General features: G+C 39.2%; 1 long non-coding RNA gene across 1 annotated transcript in view; it reads right to left on the bottom strand.

Moving 5' to 3' along the window:
* Nucleotides 1-15,536, bottom strand: part of LOC122430491 — a 66,879-nt gene that overhangs the window by 48,061 nt on the left and 3,282 nt on the right. The window contains exon 3 of the long non-coding RNA XR_006266331.1: nucleotides 4,688-4,768. This is a non-coding gene — a long non-coding RNA (uncharacterized LOC122430491). The remainder of the gene's footprint in view (nucleotides 1-4,687; nucleotides 4,769-15,536) is intronic.

Here is a 15,536-nt window from a genome sequence, read left to right as displayed (position 1 = left end):
GTAAAGAAAAATGTGGTATATTTATATAATAGAATATAATTCTGCCATAAAAAAGAAGGAAATTCTGCCATTTGTGATAACATGGATGGACCTTGAGGGTATCATGCTAAGTGAAATGAGTCAGACAAAAAGTCAAACACTTCATGATCTCATTTATATGTGAAATCTAAAAAAAAATCAAACTCAGAGAAACAAAGAACAAGTTGGTGGTTAGAGGATGGGGGTGGGTATGGAGAAATTGAGTGAAGGCAATCAAAAGGTACAAACTTCTAGTTCTAAGATAAAGAAGTTCTAGAGATGTCATGTGAAACATGGTGAATATAGCTAATGCTATATAGCGTATTTGAACGTTGCTAAGTTCCCATCACAAGGAAAAAATAGTTGTAATTATATGAGGTGATGGATGTTAACTAAGCCTATTGTGGTGATCATTTTGCAATACACTTGTACATCAAATCATTATGTTGTACATCTTAAACTAATATAATGTCATATCAATTGTTTCTCAATAAAATGGAATGGAAAAGATACAATTTAGAGATTCTTCATATTCAACTTGGTGTGTCTTCAATTTTTTTTACAGTTCTAGTTAATTCTACTGCTTAAATATTCCACAGTTTATTAAACCAGCCCATATGGATGAACACTTGTGTTGTTTCCAATCTTTAAAGTAATTAAAAAATGAACCAAAAGAACTTAATACTATATAATAGTATAAATTCCCAGGGATAGGATTGCTAGGTCAAATAGTCTATGTATTGGTAATTTCATATACATATTGACAAATTGCCTTCCAAAAGGGTTATATAAATTTATATCCTCATCAACAATGTAAAAAAAAAAAAATGTCTTTTTTTCCCACAGCCTTTCCAGCAGAGTCTTATCACACTCAGAGTTTTGCTAATCTAGTTAGTAAAAAAAAAATATCTCAGTATGGTTTTTACTTGAATTTCTCTTGTGACACAGAGCATCTCTTTATTTCTATGAATGAACACTTCATATTTTTCTTATGTTTCTGTTAGGTTTATAGTCTTTTTATACTTGGCTTATAAGAAGCACATTACATAGAGGGAGAGTAGCCCTTTCTCTGTGAGTTTCAATTTTTTTTTCCCAGTGGTGTGTTGGCTAGTGTTTAGTAATGGTCTCTGGGGAAAATAAATCCTGTTTTATAGCATGTGCTAATATTCATGATGTAAACGTTCTCTCCACAGCTACCAACATTCTACATCTGTGGAATTTGGGAGAAATGTGTAACACCAAGCCATTATGTAATATCTCCATGATACAGACACAACAGATGTCAATCACTCCAAAAGTATGAATGATAACAAAATGTAGTTAAACAATTAGAGTGATGAGTTTTTGAATATATATTATCTTTGTTTGTAACATTCTTTATTCATAAGTTCACATAACTTAATTTTAAATAAGTTGACAACCAGCTTACAAATTTTCTAAAATTTAATAATCAGCTTCTATGAGCTAGTATAGAGCATCTCCAACACACCACTGTCTTTTATTCTATTTGTTTCCTGCCTTTTGACTTTTTTTTCAAATGATATTTTTCATCACACAAATGTTTTTGATGTAGTTTTATTGATCAGTCATATTCTTTATGAGCTCAGAATTCTGAATAATGATTAGGAAGACCTTCCCCATTCCAAGATTATGAAAGAATTTTACCATGTTTTCTTCGAACACTTTTATGGTTTCATTTTTACATTTAAATCTTTAATCCATTTAGAGTATATACTAGTGTGTGGAGGCGGGTGCGGCTCCTCCTTGCATTTTTTTTTTCCAGATGCTTATTCAGTTGTCTCACAACAGGCATTGAATAGTCCATCTTTTCCCACAGATTTGTAAAGTCATTGTTATATGATGCAGCTTTCTTGATTTTAATGAACATGGTATTTATAATTACCTAAATGATGTTTTAAATATGACTCTAGTTTATAAACAGCTTCCTTGTGTCTGCTTATTTGATTCTTTAACCTGCAGTAGTAGGTTTGGTAGATTATAACAGCTACAATATTTTCATGCCCAGCATAGTTTTCCATCCTCTACCTCCTTTATCCTTTAGGGAATTCTCCCTTCATGCATGTAATCCTGGAGAGGCAGTCAGTTGTGTTACCCTGGCCAAATACTGGGTTATACATCTGACCTAGGATGGCCAATCCAAAAATGCCAACATGCAGTGATTGATTAGGGTTTGGACATCTGACCTGAGCAAGGCAATATCATCTTTAAAATGATATTTAAAAACAACTTTCTCTTAGAATCGTTAAGCTGGGAGATGTGTTCTTTAGATCACCTTAACTGACACATAAATTAAAACCATTTAAGGAAAAGCCAAACCAAAATAAGCAGAAATAATGGAGGGCCAAAAATTTTTAAAGGCATCCTTTGGATCTTTGGATCCAGCTTGCCCAAAAGCCAAAGATCTTGAACATCCAGGAGTAAAAACCTACAAATTCCTTTTTTTTAATTTCTGGTTTATGTTCATACGTTCAGTATGGCTTCTTATAATTTGTAATCAAAAGAGTTTTAATGCTCTTCAATAGATATTAATGCTTCCACATTACAGAGGAAGAAACAGAGGCTGGGAGAAGTTAAATTCAGTCAGTGATAACATGTTTCCCACTCTTTGCTCTTACTTTCTGGGACCTGTCCTTCCAGAACCAGCAGATCCTTAATTTGTATACTGTATTCCAAAGATTTTCTGATGATGACTGGGAAGAAAGGCCATATAATGTATGGAGGCTGCTTATTATCTTCTAAAATAGTCAAGATTTAAGTTAGATTTGTTCTGTTCCTCCTCAACAGCCTTTCCTTTCCTATAGCTGTGTGAAAATTTCCCTGACTTGACTTCTCAACATGGTCAAAGTTTTGGCTTTATCCTTGGTACCTCTGACTGGAAAAGTATAAAAGCTCGTTATCCACTGATGTCACATTCAAGTCAGCCTCAGAGCTTCTTTTCATACTGGGAGGAGAAATTTTATTTTCTAAAGCCCTTTTATAATTAGGAATTTTTTATACTACCTAGAACAGAGTATACCTTAAAAAATATTCTGAGTTAGAATTGGTCCTCTAAAAATTCTCTTTCCCATGGAATATCTGGGCTTCCCTGGTGGCTCAGACAGTAAAGAATCTGCCTGCAATACAGAAGACCCAGGTTGGAACCCTGGGTCAGGAAGATCCCCTGGAGAAGGAACTGGCTACCCACTCCAGTATTCTTGCCTGGAAAATTCCATGGACATAGGGGCATGGAGGGCTACAGTCCATGGAGTCGCAAAGAGCTGGACACAACTGAGCACGTAGCGTGCGCACACACACACGCACACACACACACACACGGAACAACTAATACTTAGAGCTTCGCAAATAGAATTGTTTTTTTTCAGGACTTTCCTAGTGGTACAGTATATAAGAATCTACCTGCCAATGCAGGGAACAAAGGTTCAGTCAGTCCTTGATCCAGGAGGATTCCATATGCTGAGGAGCAATTAAAGCTGGTGGGCGATAGCCCCATGCTCTAAAGTCTGTGCTCTGCAACAAAAGAAGCCACCTCAAGGAGAAGCCTGAGCAATGCAACGAGGAGTAGCCCTTGCTCACCACAACTAGAAAGCCTACGTGCAGCAATGAAGACCCAGTGCAACCAAAACTAATAATTTTTAAAAAAATAAATGTTTTCTTCCAGCATGAAACACAGAAACTTCTGTTAAAATGCAAACAGTCCCTAGACAGGTTTACATACAAGTCTTTTTGGCCATATGCACCTTAATGTGAATTTAGCAGATCAGAACATATTTTCACCGAGGGAATAGGAAACAGAGGAGAGTAAGTAGTTGGGAAAAAAATGGAAGGAAAGGCAGGGGATACTACTGATGGGAGAAGGAGTGAAGACATGGAGAGGCGGAGACAATTACTAAAGGCTTTCCTCCCAAGTCACTACTGAGATACAGCTGTGAACCACAGCCAGGGTCAGGACAAGCTGATATGACAGCTACCACTAGGAATGAACTGAATTAGACAGATTCTCTGAGCTCTGAAGGGAGAATCTAATTTACCACCAGAACCATATCATTATCTTCACATTTTCTTCTACTTGGTCATTTTTGGCATTACTCAAGACCCCTCATGAGCTGGAATTAGTATGCCTCCAGAAATCAAACCCAACCATTTGCAGCATGTAACTGCAGCTGTCCCACACTGTCAGCAAGCACCAGCTCCCTGAGCAATTTACTACCTGGACAGAACTGCATTTCACAAGCCTATCTGTTCTCAACTGTCACCCAATAGCCTAGTGGATTCCTCATCTATAAAATTTCAGCTTTCCAAGCAAGTTCCTATTTCAAGCCTCCTTATAGTGGCTCAGAGGTCTTTGTTCTGCCATTTTTCAGTGACTGCACACACCTTCTCTTAGATTACATGCCGAGTGCTCCTTGTTGAAAGTCCAAAGTGAAGGCGAAACTACGTTAAAGAAAAAGACATCAGCAAAATGGTAGCCTGGGAAGCTCCAAGTTTTCATTTCCCAACAGAAATGTATTTTAAAAAGGCAGCAACTGTCTGAACCATATTTCCTGGACCTCTGGAAAACACTCAAAGTTTTATAGCCACCAAACAAATACCCAGTCAATAAAAAGCCATCTTCAAAATGGTAGGAAAGTTTTATAGCATCTTCACCTACCATTACTCTACCCCTCTCATACTTGGCAGTGATTTTGGTCTTGAAGTGGTGGCAGCCTTGTTTCCAGTATCATTCCCCAAACTAGAAAAAACAAAGCAGAAATTATTTGCAAATTATTGTGTATATTTGTCCTAAACTTTCTGGTGGATACCTGAAGGACTGACACAAGAGCCTGTCTGTTACTTGAACTCAGGTGGTAAAAGTGGTGGGTGCTACTCATAAAACTTGCAAGATGACTATAGACCCACAAAATCCTGGAGCAAAAAATTATAGGTGAGAACATACAACAGACCTTCTAAGACACAGAAGAAAAGCTGGGGTAAGACTGAGTATCTAGGACATTTGAAAGCAGCCAAAAACATGGCAGAGGAGGGGGATTTAGTACTGCACGGTAAGGGTTGTTTGAACCCTTGGATGTCAAACAGAAGATCTGGAGAACGAATTCTAAACTTATAACCAGATTTTCACTGTGTGGAGGTTGGAACCCCAACCCTTAAATTTTCAAGAGTCAACTGTACTTAATACTCAAAAGGATGAATAATACCCAAAAAGCAAAAAAGAAAATTACAAGTGTTTATGAGAATGAGGAGAAATTGGAACTCTTGTTTATTGCTGGTGGAAATGTAAAATGGTGCAGCTACTATGGAAAATGGTATGATGATTCCTCAAAAAGGTAAACAGAGATAAACATATGATCTAGCAATTCCACTTCTAGATAGATATCCAAAAAAATTTGAAACCAAGGACTCAAACAGATACTTGTACACCAGTATTCACAGCAGCATTATTCTCAGTAACCAAAAGGTTGAGACAATCCAAGCATGTGTCCATTAACAGATGAATGGATAAAAAAATAAGAGTAGGTAAATAGAATGGAATATTTTTTTAGCCTTGCAAATGAATGAAATTCTTGTACATGCTATAACATAGATGAACCTAGAAAACACTATGTTCAGTAAAATAATACAGATACAAAAGGACAGATACTGTTTGAATTTTAAGAATTGCACTTATATGAGTTACCAAGAATAGGCAAATTCACAGAAACAAGACAGTAGAGGTAACCAAGGGTCACAGGGAAGGTGGAATGTACAGATTTTCTGTTTGGGATAATGAAAGCATTCTGAAAAGAGTTAGTGGTAATGGTTACAAAATAAATTGAATGTACTTGGTGTCACTGAATTGTATACTTTAAAATGGACAAAATGTTAAGTTTCATGTTATAAATATTTTACCACACAAAAAAAATGTTAAGTTAAACTGAAGATAAAATGTGTTTTCATAGCCCTCTCAAACCACCCATTAAGTGTCATTTAATCTTTTCCCCTTATTCAAGTAAAATGTATTGATTGCGACATATATATACCTATGGCTGACTCATGTTAATATTTGATAGAAAACAAAAAAATTCTGTAAAGCAATTATCCTTCAATTAAAACATAAATTAAAAAATTTAATGTATTGATTGCTACAGCAGATATCAGCTGATAGGTTCTCAGCTTTCAAAGATACACGGAATAGTCTCTGTCATAAAGAGCTTTATAATCTGCTTGGAAAGGCATGAAAGTAAAATTAACGGGCCAAACCAGGTGATAAATACCATGACATTGGTATAATGTACAGAATTTAGGAAGCATGTAGGTAGGAGCATTTAGCTAACCAGTAAATATCTGGAAACACTTTCTGAAGGATGTTAGTGACAGAGCTGAGTCTCAGCATACACAAATGGCTAACTCCTGGCTAGGAGAAAGGGGATAAGCTTCTTAGGCAAGAAAAGTAATATGTAAAAAGACACAAACAGCAAAGCGAATATGAAGGTATTCAGAAAAATAGGATAATATATGAAATTGGTGGGGTGGGGTGGAGAGAGGAGTATGAATATTGAAGGGTTGGAAAGGATTCAGAAAATATGTCTTTTTTTTTTTAATACTTTCTTGGCCACACTGCACAGCAGGTGAGATCATAGTTCCCAACCAGGGATTGACCCTGCACCCCTTGCCTTGGAAGCATGAAGTCTTAACTATTGGATCACCAGGAAAGTCTCAGGAAATGCAAGAGTTTGTACTTTATCCTAAGGGTAAAGAGTAGACATTTTATAAGGTTTCAGAAAGAGGAATCACGTGATCAGCTATGTCTTTAAAAGAGACCTCCCTGGCTACACCAAGGACAATGGACAGAAGAGGGGCTGGAGCCAAGTGAGAACTAATGAAGGGCCTGAATAAGGCACTGGCAAGACCCACAGAGCCTGGTAGACAGAGTGAGGAAATGTTCATGATAACAACTCCTAAGACTAGTTAATGTTTGGATGTAAGTGATAGGAAAACTCTTTAAGTTTCTAGCTTGGGAAATTTGGTGAGTGGTAAGACAGTTCACTGAAATGAGAAACCCAGAAGAAACAGGTCTGGGGCAAGAGAGGTCCTTTCTGTTCAGAAATGTTGCACCAGAGGCAACTGTGGAGCAAACACAAAATAGATGGCTATTTAGGTGTGGGGTTTAGGGAAAATGCTTGACGTAAATATAGATGGGAGAGCCCACTGAAAACAAAGGAAAATGTGCCTTAAAGGAACCAATGTCTAAATGTACAAGCGCATTATAGAAGTAATTATACTCCCATCCACCACAGAGTAATTCAAGGAAAGGAGCAGGTCCTCTGTGTGACATCAAAGTCAAACCATATGAGCAGCCATTCACTCAACCTTCCATGTAATAAGGCTTATGAGAATAAACTGATTATCAAATAAACCTGCCAACTTTCCAAATGGTTTTCATTTTGAAGCAAAGAGAACTTCTGATATATATCTTGTGTGTGGCAAATCAAATCCTAAATCTATATTTATATTTGAGATCAATCCTTTGGGAATCTTGTCAACAATCAGAAAAGAGTAGCTATAAAACAAAACAAAAATAAAACAAGTTTTAGTGTACTCTGTTCTTTTTTAAAAATAGGCATCTGTCCATTTTCCCCATATTTGTTGTTCTTTCCTTCCAGTGCTGACAAAAATGTTTCTTCCAAGTAGATAGATTTTACCTACAGAATTCCAAAAGAATAAATGGATCACATCATATACAGAAGACAAAGACAAGACTTTGAGTATGAAAATCCTGAGTTTGGATTTCATTTCATCATTTACAAGATCATGGACAAATTTATTTATTCACTCATTCATTCAAGCAACAAACATGTACGTATTTCTATATGATATATCTTGTTCTAAATACATATATTATACTTAGCTGAAAGTGCAAAGTGTTCATAGACCAATAAGGAGATAGCTATGCAAACACAATATCGTGAATATGGTAATTTCTAGAAAATTGGGAAACACAGTTCACCCGACTCTGCGTTTTAGAAAAGCTTTACTGAGAATTGAAGGGGGAGATGTTCAGCAGGTAAGAGATGCTAAGAACTTGTAAGAGACTAACGGACCCTGGAGAGATGGGAGACAGAGTGGGAGGGGATTCCTGGTAGAAGGAAGTGAGACCAAAGTTAAGATGGCACTAGAAAGTAAACATTGGGTTCTAAGAGCTTCAAGTCATTTTTATAGGGCAAGTACATGAATGACAGAGATAGGTGTGAGGCTTGGCGCTCAAGCTGGTTCCACATCATGCACGTTCTTCTTGCTTTGTTGCCTGGAGGCACCATTGAGGCATCCTCCTTTCCCTCCACTTAGACACAAGAAATACTACTCTTTTGGGTAAATACTGCCTTTTCATGTTATTGCTCTCATCTCTCTACTTCAGAAACTCCCACTCATTATTTGGGGACTCTGTTTGTTCATATGCTCCTCTAAATTCTGTAGCATCCTGTTACTCAGGGGTTCTTCAGAGAAACAAAACAAATAGGATATAGAGGTACAGAAAGAGAGATTTCAAGGACTTAGCTCACACAATTGTGGGGGCTAGCAAGTCCAAAATCTGCAGGGCAGGCCAGCAGGCAGGAAATTCAGGCAGGATTCCATGTTGCCATTTTGAGGCAGAACGGCTTTTTCTTTAAGAAACTTCAGCCTTTAGGCTTTCAACTGATCTAATGGAACACATCCACATTATGAGGGATAATGTGCTTTAAACAAAGTTTGTGTGTATATGGGCTTCCCCAGTGGTGCAGTGGTAAAGAATCTGCCTACCAGTGCAAGAAACACAGGAGACACAGGTTTGATCCCTAGGTCAGGAAGATTCCCTGGAGTAGGAAACGGCAAACCATTCCAGTTTTCTTGCCTAGAAAATTCCACAAACGGAGGAGCCTAGCGGGCTACAGTCCATGGGGGCTGCAAAAAGTCAGACACGACTGAGCAACTGAGCATGCACATGCATGGTGTATACATTCACGAGTAGGCAGAGAGAGAAAGTTAATCACACTTAAAAATACATCTTCACAGAAACATCTAGACTGGTGGTTGACCAAATCACTGGGTACCATAGCCTAGCCAGGTTGACACACAACATTAACTGTTGCACATCCTTTGAGACTTCTTTTTATAAACTGAAATATAGCTAATTTGGGGCTTCCCTGATAGCTCAGTTGGTAAATAATCTGCCTGCATGCAGGAGACCCCGGTTCAATTCCTGGGTCAGGAAGATCCGCTAGAGAAGGAATAGGCTACCCACTCCAGGATTCTTGGGCTTCCCTTGTGGCTCAGCTGGTAAAGAATCTGCCTGCAATGCAGGAGACTTGGGTTCAATCCCTGGGTTGGGCAGATCCCCTGGAAAAGGGAAAGGCTACCCTCTCCAGTATTCTGGCCTGGAAAATTCCATGGACTCTATGGTCCATGGGGTCACAAAGAGTCAGACACGACTGAGTGACTTTCACTTTCATTGTTGATTCTTTAACACAATGTTATGTTAGTTTCATGTGTGCAGTAAAGTGGTTCAGTTATACATATATTCTTTTTCAGATGCTTTTCTATATGTTGCTTTCCCTTTCCTTCTAAAGGTTTGTTTATTTTTAAGTTATGGATATCTTTATGGATATTTGTCTTTTCCAGAAGAATAACATACACAATTTAAGTCATATGAGTTCAAGTGGGCTTGAGAAAGAGAAACCTAAGTGTAATTTCGCTAAGTGAGTGGATGCTCAGAGTGAGCAGGAGGTAGGAGATGTGAATCTGTCATTTGCTTGGCTGGTCCCAGTATCTGGATGCGTCCCATGGTGTGGATGCCCAGCAGTCTGAGTGAGAAGCTCACAACCTCCTCTGGTACCCAACAGAGGAATGAGCAGTCTGTCCCCACACTACAGGGAACACCCATTGGGTCAGTGGCATGTCAGCCTCCAACATGGCTCATCAATACAATGCACTGTACTTTACAGGTGACTAAGAGATTTTCCAAGGTAATTTCAACTACAACTGATTTTTAAAATTTATAACATGTGCTGTTTGAATATTTTAGGAATTTTCTACATTTACTATAGAAAATAAGATTTTAAAAAAGGAAGGAGACTAGATGAAACTGAGTATTTGAAATGAAAGTGGCATTTGAGGAATGTTGGAGAGATATAAAAACAAGTGGAGTGTACATGTTCCAAACTAGATAGAAAGGGAAGGAAGGACCAAGATGTACCAAACATTCATGATTCAGTAAATATATATGAGGTACAACAAGCATCCAACGTTTATGAGGCCTTAAATCAACCACCCACAGATAATTCCATTCTGGCCCCACTGGTCATCTGCCCAAGAAATGTAGATGAGACCACAGCTACTCACCAGGGTAACTGATGAGATACAGGTCTTTGCCTGATATACTTGCCCTTGCATCTTTCCAATAGACAAGCGTATATGATGCCCCCATGTACCTTCAGCCTGTGGGATCCCGTTGCTCAGACTCAACTCCAATTCCCATAACCCCACCACCAGATAAAACAGGACTATGAACTTTGTATAATTTAGGCTCAGGTAGAGTTGTTCCTCCACTCTGTTTGTAGCTTATCCAATGTGTGTCCATCCACACCTTTTCCTTTACTTCTCATTATGTGTTTTAAACTTTTTTGATAAACTGTGATTTTACCTCCTTAGTTTGGTCTGTGAACTTTTCTTCTTTGTGGCCTCTGGGAAAACTTTGCCTAATATGGATCTTGGAGTTTATCTCTGGCTCAAGGTAAACTCAGCAGCAGGAGCTGACTTTAGAATCTTTGCAAAAGAATGTGGCTCTCTTTTGATGGTCATTAAATTTGTGATTTAGCCCATAGGTTGCGAAATTGTGTCAAATCATATCCAGACATGATCAACAGAGATTCTGGGAATCAGAGATGAATGCGGTAGCTGGTTGTATCTTTAAATGGTTTCTCATTAAGGAGGCAAGGTATCTGTTTTTCTATGTGGGGAAAGAGCATGATGTTAGACAAGGGAATTGATGATATTGAATGTATGGGGAGAAATACATGGGGTACCCTCTATGAGATTTCCTTCCTGGCATGACCCCTTCTCCTGGAAATTGTCCCTCTGCATGGAATCTACATGTCCTGATGGTGGCCACTGCACTGATCTTGGTTGGTTTAGGAATGACTACCTGGCTTGAGCTAAGCCAATGAGCCCCTTCTCTAGGATTTTCGAATTTAGGACTCAAAAAATTGAGATCAGCTCCTCTCCAGTACAGACAGCTGTATGGTGTATTCTTACACCCTGACATATATTAGGGTTCTAACCTTATATTGGGGCTTTCCTGATAGCTCAGTTGGTAAAGAATCCACCTGCAATGCAGGAGACCCCGGTTCAATTCCTAAGTTGGGATTATCTGCTGGAGAAGGGATAGGCTACCAACTCCAGGATTCTTGGGCTTCCCTTGTGGCTCAGCTGGTAAACGATCTGCCTGCAATGCTGGAGACCTGGGTTTGATCTCTGGGTTGGGAAGATCCCCTGGAAAAGGGAAATGCTACCCACTCCAGTATTCTGGCCTGAAGAATTCCATGGACTTCTATAGTCCATGGGATTACAAAGAGTCAGACATGACTGACTTTTTCACTTCAACCTTATATGTTGGGTTCTAGAGCCAGATTGCTTAGATTTGAATCCTGATCTTTACCATCTATGTGAACCTGGGCAAATGGCTTACTCTCTCTTCAGTTACTTAACTGTCAATTAGAGATAATTATAATATATACTTCATAAGATAAAGATTATAAAGAGTATTATGAGAATTTAGGCCAGTACCTTGTACTCACTAAATGTTAGTTATCTTCACTGTTTGTCTCTTATTTATTTTTCCCAAATCTGACTTCAATTGTGCTGAGTTGCTCAGTCATATCTGACACTCTGCGACCCCATGGACTGTAGCCTGCCAGGCTCCTCTATCCATGGGATTCTCTAGGCAAGAACACTGGAGTGGGTTGCCATTTCCTCCTCCAGGGGATCTTTCCAACCCAAGAATCAAACCTGTGTCTCCTGCATTGGTAGGCGGATTCTTTACCACTGAGCCACCTGTAGCTTCTATTCACTGTTATTCAATTCAGCACTTATTTTTTGCACAGATGCTATTGGGTTGGCCAAAACGTTTGCTTGAGTATTTCTGTAACATCTTATGGAAGAGTCCAAACAAACGTTTTGGCTAATCCAATATATTCCAAGCATTAAATTAAGCTTAGAAAAAAATATGGTACCAAAGTAGACATGGTCCTGCCTTTTTGGATCTTTTAGTTTAATAAGGGAGGCAAATATTAAACAAATATTTAATTGTTCAGTTCAGTTCAGTCGCGTCCAACTCTTTGCGACCCCATGAACCGCAGCACGCCAGGCCTCTCTGTCCATCACCAACTCCTGGAGTTTACCCAAACTCATGTCCATTGAGTCAGTGATGCCATCCAACCATCTCATCTTCTGTTGTCCCCTTCTCCTCCTACCCTCAATCTTTCCCAGCATCAGGGCCTTTTCAAATGAGTCAGTTCTTTGCATCAGGTGGCCAAAGTATTAGAGTTTCAGCTTCAGCAACAGTCCTTCCAATGAACACCCAGGGCTGATCTCCTTTAAGATGGACTGGTTGGATCTCCTTGCTGTCCAAGGGACTCTCAAGAGTCTTCTCCAACACCACAGTTCAAAAGCATCAATTTTTCAGTGCTCAGCTTTCTTTATGGTCCAACTCTCACATCCATACGTGACTACTGGAACAACCATAGCTTTGACTAGACAAATCGTTGTTGGCAAAGTAACGTCTCTGCTTTTTAATATGCTGTCTGGGTTGGTCTTTTCTTCCAAGGAGCAAGTGTCTTTTAATTTCATGGTTCCACTATCTGCAGTGATTTTGGAGCCCAAAAAAATAAAGTCTTTCACTGTTTCTACTATTTCCCCATCTATTTGCCATGAAGTGATGGGACAGGATGCCATGATCTTAGTTTTCTGAATGTTGAGTTTTAAGCCAACTTTTTCACTCTCTTCTTTCACTTTCATCAAAAGGCTCTTTAGTTCTTCTTCGCTTTCTGCCGTAAGTGTGGTGTCATCTGCATATCTGAGGTTATTGATATTTCTCTCGGCAATCTTGATTCCAGCTTGCACTTCTTCCAGCCCAGCATTTCTCATGATGTACTCTGCATATAACTTAAATAAGCGGGTGACAGTATACAGCCTTGACGTACTCCTTTCCGGATTTGGAACCAGTCTGTTGTTCCATGTCCAGTTCTAACTGTTGCTTCTTGACCAGCACACAGATTTCTCAGGAGGCAGGTCAGGTGGTCTGGTATTCCCAACTCTAAGAATTTTCCACAGTTTGTTGTGATCAATACAAAGGCTTTGGCATAGTCAGTAAAGCAGAAGTAGATGTTTTTCTTGAACTCTCTTGCTTTTTTGATGATCATGGATGTTGGCAATTTGATCTCTGATTCCTCATAGGGGACTGGAATACAAAAGTAGGAAGTCAAGAAATACCTGGAGTAACAGACAAATTTGGCCTTGGAGTACAGAATGAAGCAGGGCAAAGGCTAATAGAGTTTTGCCAAGAAAACACACTGATCATAGCAAACATCCTCTTCCAACAATACAAGAGAAGACTCTACACATGTACATCACCAGATGATCAATTCCGAAATGAGACTGATTATATTCTTTGCAGCCAAAGATGGAGAAGCTCTATATAGTCAGAAAAAACAAGACTGGGAGCTCACTGTGGCTCAGATCATGAACTCCTTATTGCCAAATTCAGACTTAAATTGAAGACAGTAAGGAAAACCACTAGACTATTCATGTATGACCTAAATCAAATCCTTTACGATTATACAGTGGAAGTGACAAATAGATTCAAGGGATTAGATCTGATAGAGTGCTTGAAGAACTATGAATGGAGGTTCACGACACTGTACAGGAGGCAGTGATCAAGACCATCCCCAAGAAAAAGAAATACAAAAAGGCAAAATGGTTGTCTGAGACTTCCAAACTGGTTAATTAACATCAATTCCTGGTAAAGGTTGAAACTGCAGTTAGGTCAAGTACTAAATCTAGTTTTGCTATCATGGGCTTCATCAAACTAATGCCATTTGGGCGTGTGGTTTTTCTCTTTAAATACTTATATATGTAGAAGAGATGTCAATTGAGATGAATTAGCTAAGGAACAAAGTATATATACACAGAGGGAATCATGTGCACATTGGAGGAAAGTGTGTGGCATTTTGAAGATTCGAAAAAAAATCTGCAGCTGGCACAATTCCTTGAAAGAATATGAGAGTTGACGCTGAAGTTATATATTAAACAGGCTCATGTTATGTAGCTGTGAAAGCCATGATAAAAGTTTGAGATTTTATCCTAAAAACAGTATTCCCGGTGAATTTAAGGTTCTTTCTTTGCAGCAAAAGAATTCACAGATAAAGCAGGGAGGTTAAGAAAGTTAGAGCTTATTTAAGAGGAGGGAGTGGCAGAAGACATAGCTAGATAGCATCACAGACTCAGTGGACATGAATCTGAGCAAATTCCAGGAGACAGTGGAAGACAAAGACCAACAAAGGTCTGTTTAGTCAAAGCTATGGTTCTTCCAGTAGTCATGTATGGACGTGAGAGTTGGACCATAAAGAAAGCTGAGCACTAAAGAATTGATACTTTTGAACTGTGGTGTTGGAGAAGACTCTTGAGAGTCCCTCTGACTGCAAGGAGATCAAACTAGTCTATCCTAAAGGAAATCAGTCCTGAATATTCATTGGAAGGACTGATGTTGAAGCTGAAACTCCAATATTTTGGCCACCTGATGCAAAGAACTGACTCATTGGAAAAGACCCTGATGCTGGGCAAGATTGAAGGCAGGAAGAGAAGGGGACAACAGAGGATGAGATGGTTGAATGACATCAATGACACAAAGGACATGAGTTTGAGTAGGCTCTGGGAGTTGGTGATGGACAGGGAAGCCTGGCTTGCTGCAGTCCATTGGGTCTGAGTTGGAAGCAACTCAGCTGCTGAACAATGATGCTCTCAGAGGGCAAACAGGTGAGGAGCTGCAGCCCTGTGTTTCTTTGGCAAGCTGGTTATGAGTGGCAAAGAAATGAAGGGGCAGAAGATTCACTGGGGAAGGAGTTTAGGGATTGTATTCCCTAGAATACAATTTTTCATCCCAGCTCCATCTTCCTGAGGGGAGGAGGGATTTTTGTCCTTTAGCTTAGATCAGAAGTTTCATCACTTCAGAGCATGATTGGTACTTATCTGCAAGGCTAATTTTATTGTAAGAAAACAATGAACAAGGTTACAGTTGCATGCAGGAGATTCCCGCTTTTCCCCACCTTTCTTTGTCTGATTCCAGGACACTTATCACCTCAAAGGTGTGGTTTCCTGTCAGTCTGGAGGTTCCTGTTTTTCTTTGTCTGCCCATGGACCCCCGCTATTTACAAGAGTTGCAAGATTTCCTGCCACCTGGGCCCTGCCCCCATTCTCTGCCCATACCTAGCTAT

Source organism: Cervus canadensis, chromosome 29, assembly GCF_019320065.1.
Source record: "Cervus canadensis isolate Bull #8, Minnesota chromosome 29, ASM1932006v1, whole genome shotgun sequence".
Taxonomy (NCBI): Eukaryota; Metazoa; Chordata; class Mammalia; order Artiodactyla; family Cervidae; genus Cervus; species Cervus canadensis.
Note: the sequence above shows the minus strand (reverse complement) of the source record. Positions and strands in the feature narration are given on the sequence as shown.